The sequence below is a fragment of the Crocuta crocuta genome, unplaced genomic scaffold (genome assembly GCF_008692635.1).
Source record: "Crocuta crocuta isolate KB4526 unplaced genomic scaffold, BGI_CrCroc_1.0 scaffold24, whole genome shotgun sequence".
Classification (NCBI taxonomy): domain Eukaryota; kingdom Metazoa; phylum Chordata; class Mammalia; order Carnivora; family Hyaenidae; genus Crocuta; species Crocuta crocuta.
In genome coordinates, this window is record NW_027530974.1 from 10,729,044 (window position 1) to 10,735,043 (window position 6,000).

Sequence of the window (6,000 nt, forward strand, 5' to 3'; positions counted from 1 at the left end):
AGATTAAGACCTGAGCTGAGATCAAGAGTCAGACGCTTAACTGACTAAGCCACCCAGAAACCCCAGATATATACATAATTTTATAGACTCTTTCTGAAAATACCAACACTCCTTGAGTTCTGGTTATATTGATTATTTTTCTTTGATTTTTTTTTTTTGGCTTGTTTATTTTCTTCCTTTTTCTCATGTTCTTTAATTTTAGGCTTTCAGTGTTTCTTAATTTTAGATTAAATGCCAGACATTGTGTATTAATCAGAACTTTAGAGACCCCAGACCAGTTATTTTACACCAAGAAGAAGGCTTCTCTCCTCTTCTGTCAAACTTTCAGTATAGAGGTTTGGTCAGTAAACTTTGTAGTTGAGGTGGGTTGAGGCTCTGTTGTTAGTTTAGTTCTTCCGTCCTGCTCCCAGCCCTTGGCAGGCCACTGTGTTGCTCTTAGTGAAGTCCCGGAGTAGCTCAGAGGTACATGTAGCTCTCCCATCCTGCCTCCAGTAGAAGCCAGGAGTGCCTTGCTGGGATTCTATCAACTTCCCCGCCTTATCTCCAGCCTTTGGCAGCTTCTGCCTTGTGCTAGTCAGAGACCCCATGTAGCTCATATCTCATGGGGAAGATCTCTCAGGACTGCCACTCTGCCCCCAGCCTTCTGTGTACTATCCTGTGTACAGGCAACAGCCCATAGGCAAGATTTGGAGAGTGAGCATGGACTTCATTTGTTACTAGGGCTCCTTGAGACTCCAGTCCACCATCCCAGCCAATCAGTGAGTATCAAAAGTCCATCACAATTTCAAGTGACTTCTCACCCCATCCACAGAAGACTCCTCCATTCCTCGATCCTCAGCATCGTCCTCTCTCCTGAAATTCCTTTCATTTAGGTTTTCTTGCTCTACAGGTCTCTGATAGGTTTCTTTAAACTATAATTATGTAGCTCATCTGGATGTATTTTGCAATGATCTCTTGCTACTTTTCATATTCTAACAGGAAGAAAAAGCTTAAAAGCAGTGTTAAAAAAATCATTAGGCAACTGAAATTCTTACACCACCCATTCAAACACACACATACAGAGGCTCCTGGGTGGCTCAGTCGGCCAAGTGTCTGACTTCCAGCTCTGTGAAACTGTGAAAACTGAGCCCTGCATCAGGCTCTGTGCTGACAGCATGGAGCCTGCTTGGGATTCTCTCTCTCCCTGTGTGCCTCTCTCTCTCCTCAAAAATAAATGCACAAACATTAAAAAACAAAACACACACACACAGAGACACATACACTGGCCATTTCCTAATTTCTCTTAATTCTTGCTCTACTCAGCCATCCATATCACTTTCTTGCCCACCTCTTGTAACTGAATGGCTTTCAAGTAGGATGCTTTTGCTCCCCAAGAGACATTTCTTTTTAATGTTTATTTATTTTCAAAGAGAGAGAGAGAGAAAGCAAACACACAAGCAGGGGAGGGGCAGAGAGAGAGAGAGACAGAGATAGAGAATCCCAAGCAGGCTTCATGCTATTAGCACAGAGCCCAATGCAGGGCTCCATCTCATGAACTGTGAGATCATGACCTGAGCCAAAATCAAGAGTCAGACTCTCGACCAACTGAGCCACCAAGTCACCCCATCCAAAAGGACATTTTTGATTGTCATGGTTGGGGAGAGGGTGGTATTGACACAGAGTGGGTAGAAACCAGGGATGCTGCTAAACATCCAACAACGAATAGGACAGCCCTCAACACAAACAATTATCTGGTCCAGAAGGTTAGTGTTGCTGAGGTTGAAAAGCCTTCTTCTAAGGGAATATGAACACATGTCCATAGCAGATTCAGACTTCATTCAGGTGGGTACCAAGCAAATCAAAGAGGAATGGAAGGAAAAGGAAGAATATATATACTATTTCCCTAGTCCTGAGAAGGCAGTGCGTGCATTTTAGACTTTGCCACATCTCCTGTCACAAGGATATAGTGACTTACCATGGTAGGGTCAGCAATAAGTCCTTGCTGAATGACGACATGGATAAAAGTGAGTGAAGTGTAGATGTCACTGCTAACTGCTAAGCCTCATGTATGAAGTCCCTCCCTGAACCACCCCAGGACTAGTCAAAGTACGAGGACATTTGAAATTTGTGTCCCAAAAGTTAATACATTTATGTTCTGCTTTTGGAAATTAATTAGTCCAAGCAGCCCCTCACTTACTTTGGGTGTTTGTTCAAATATCCTCTCATTTCTACATTTGTGACAGGCCATCATAGAGCCCTGAGATGACACACTGAGTATTGATTGCATGGACTTTGCCTTTACAGGATCCTTCCCGGTATGTGCTAGACAGAAAGGCATGTATCCTTGAGTCACCAAAGTCATGTTCATGATGGCTATTTTGAAAGCATAGCCTCAAATACCATTTAAAAATCTGAAAAGATAAAGAGAATTGAAGATGCTATAGTCTTGATTAATAAATTTACTTCTCTGAAACTCAGCATTTTCCCCCCCGATGATCGGTAGAAATTTCTATGTTCCAAAATCGCTTTGGGGACAAGATACAAGGCTTAGAAACAATTTACCCAAGCAGACAAGTGCCACGGGTTAGACTGGTGTGGGTAGCTAGCTTTTATTTATTTATTTTTCATTTTTCATTTTAAAAGAGAGAGGGAGTGGCTGGAGAGAGGAACAAAGGGACAGAGAGCGAGCGAGCTGGGGAGAGGGGCAGAGGTAGAGAGAGAAAGGGAATCTTAAGCAGATTCCATACTCAGGGCAGAGCCCAGGATTTTTGTTATTTTTACTCTAGTCATCTGATGCAGATATTTGGAAGAATGATTTTTTACCATGCTTGAGTCCTGAGGCTTTTTCACTGAGGCTCGAATAGTTAGCGAGGACATGTTTTTCAAGTATAGGACTATTCAGACGATTTAAATAAATTATGTGTGTATGTGTGGGCATGTACATTTGTGCTCCGCATCATCCAAGAGAGTTACAGCAGTTTTCCTTTCCCTTTAAAGAGCTTTTCAGACGAATACATTATGAAAACCTCATGAAGGCATGAAATACAATTCCTTCATCTTTTGGATCATCTTTTTAAATTTTTTCCCCCTTACTTATTCATTTGATTTTTCTATGGCTACCCTGGGTTTGTGGGATTTAGAACTCTTTCTTAAAATTATTGTAGTTTTGGGGCGCCTGGGTGGCTCAGTCAGTTAAGCATCTGACTTCGGCTCAGGTCATGATGTCCTGACCTGACATTTTTTTGTTTGTGGGTTCAAGCCCCGCATCGGGCTCTGTGCTGACTGCTCAGGGCTTGGAGCCTGCTTCAGATTCTGTGTCTCCCTCTCTCTCTGTCCCTCCCCCATTCATGCTCTGTTTTTCTCTGTCTCAATAATAAATAAGCATAAAATTTTTTTTTTTAATTATTGTAGTTTTAGGAGGGCTGGTTCAGCTGGGGGTGAGGACACAGCATGACCAGCTCCCTGGCACCAGTGAGTATTAGGAACACATGCCTGTTTCCAAACTAACCATGAAGTAGGACCCCAGCCAGCTCCGTCTGCTCATGGTCACACCTTTGTGTATCTGCCTCAAGTTAGGTTACTGTGGATAAAGTCCTCTTAGTGACTTTGAGTCAAAGAAGGGAAACCCATCTCAAATGAAGAGGTTGATCTGTGGAAGAAGCACAAAGAGTGAAAGGTAATGCCTGCTTCTACGGGGCCGGAGAACTAGGCACCAGGCGTGTCCCAGGTATGATTCATGAGTGTGGAATTTGTTGAATTAGCTCAAGGAGGCCACAGACAGTATTTACTATCCTTCTATCACCCTATATTCAGCCGAGAGCCCAGCTTGCCAAACAAGACTGCGTGACTTGGAATTGGAAAGAAACGATCTGTAAACTAAAAGCCTGGAATCTTTGTTGACCTTGGTGTGCTGCCTCTGCCCTGGCTTATGGAGGAATAATTTCCTTTGTATTTCTCACAAGAAATGGACTTAGGAATGTTAATATCGTCAATAGGGAATGAAGCTCATATCAGTATGTCTTCTTTTCCCTCCATCCCGGTCTCTTTTCTCCTGCACACAGGCAGAGGAGATGGGGGCATCTGCCTTTCCAACTGTCACTGTGAAATCATGCTACGGATAAGGTCAGCAGACGCCCACTGAGGCCGAGTGCTTACGGTGACTAACTGAGGCTTCATCTCATTCTGCTTCTTGGCCAAGGATGTAGTTGGGAAATACGGACAGGAAGGACAGGTTTTCTCACTCTTCTGGAGGTGACCCTGCTTTTGTCTTCTCTGTTGGCAATACCCTGAGGGAAAGACATCTAAAGGGGGCCTGTCTGTCACTTTCTGGGTGGTAGGAGTCCTGCCAGCTCCTGGTTGGAAATTCTTAGCTGAGGAGGGACCTTGTCAACATCCTCGAGATGGGTAGTAACAACAGCTCACTCATGAAGCCTTTGTTTCCGGATCCAAGTATCTAATTCGGGTTTTGCTGGTGGAATTAGAGGTGTTTCTTCTTTTAAGTGCTTTGACAAAAAGGAATGGAAATGGGGTGGCTGATAGGAAAGTCTTTAAACATATATTAGCTGCTGAGACCAAGAAGAGAATAATAATTCCCCAGCGGAGGAATTACTAGGCATTTGATGTTAAGACGAAAGAATATCATGAGATTCGATTCCCTTGCTCTCTTAAAGAACATGATGAGGCATAATTTCTCCACAATTAGCAAGATAAAGCCAGCTTGGAGGAAGGCACCAGGCATCACACAAGGCATGATTTATTCATTCATTCAGAAAAGTTAATTTAGCACCTGCCAAGGGACCGGCAGATGCAAGATTGTTCTGGGGAATACTAATCCAATCCAGCCTTTAGCCCTCATGTAGCTCATAATCTACTTACCAGAGAATTCAGTGATTTATTGAGACTTCTGATTTTTGACTTAGTGCAGAAAACCACGTCTAATAATATTGGGAAACTAGATTTTTAATGGTTGGTATTATACAGAGAGCAGGCTAAGATGTGAGAGACTACTATGCTCCGCAGCTTGCTTATTTATTTATTTTTAAAGCTTATTTATTTATTTTAAGAGAGAGAGGAAGAGATAGAGGGAGAGAGAAAGAATCTCAAGCAGGCTCTGTGCTGTCAGTGCAGAGCCTGATGTGGGTCTCAACCCCACGAACCATGAGATGATCTGAGCTGAAATCAAGAGTCAGATGCTTAACTGACTGAGCCACCCAGGTGCCCCACAGATTGCTTTTTTAAAGATCTGACTCCTAATGGGCTTGCATGTTGGTCCCAGTTCAGCTCTTTAGCTCCCACTGTTGCTGTCTTGAACTCACCTCCCCTTTCCAGCTACATCCCGAAGGCTGTTGATGGGGAGGTGGTAAAGAACATGTGACAGTCAATCCACAGTAGTTACCAGGCACCCTTTGTGTATGAAGCACCATAACCAGATGCTGAAGGTCAGGGGGACCTACTGATTTAAGCAATTCATCCATATTCTGCTCAGTATAATTAGACAAATTGCTACAGAAAGTGTATATCCTGGAATGGTACCAAGAACAAAATGTCCCAGGTGCCAAACAGAACATGGAGAGATGAGATCCCCACCCCTGAGAAGTTTCCGTTCCCCATGGAATACTGATATTCCTTCTCCTTTACCCCCAGAAAACTGTGGATGATTTCATTGGCAAAGCAAGAGGAAGGCTCAGGATCTTGTGCAAACTACCCAGGAACAAAGGAAAGGAAGAGAAGAAGGTGAGGGCTTGATTACCATCTCAGGCAAGAGCTACTGATACTTCAACTTCTATACTCTACATCGAAATCATGGGTTCATGGTTTGCCTGCAGTTTACAACATGTGGAGAAAAACCCACCAACTCATCAGCCCCTCATCTGTATGGTGTGGCTCATCATATGAAAGCAAGGTAGATTTCTGCTTGTTCAGGTCTATATCCCCCATATTTGCTAAGTGACAGACATGTGCCAATAATGCTGAGAGCATGGTGATAAACCAGATTGCCAGCTCTTGGGAAGTTTGAGTCTA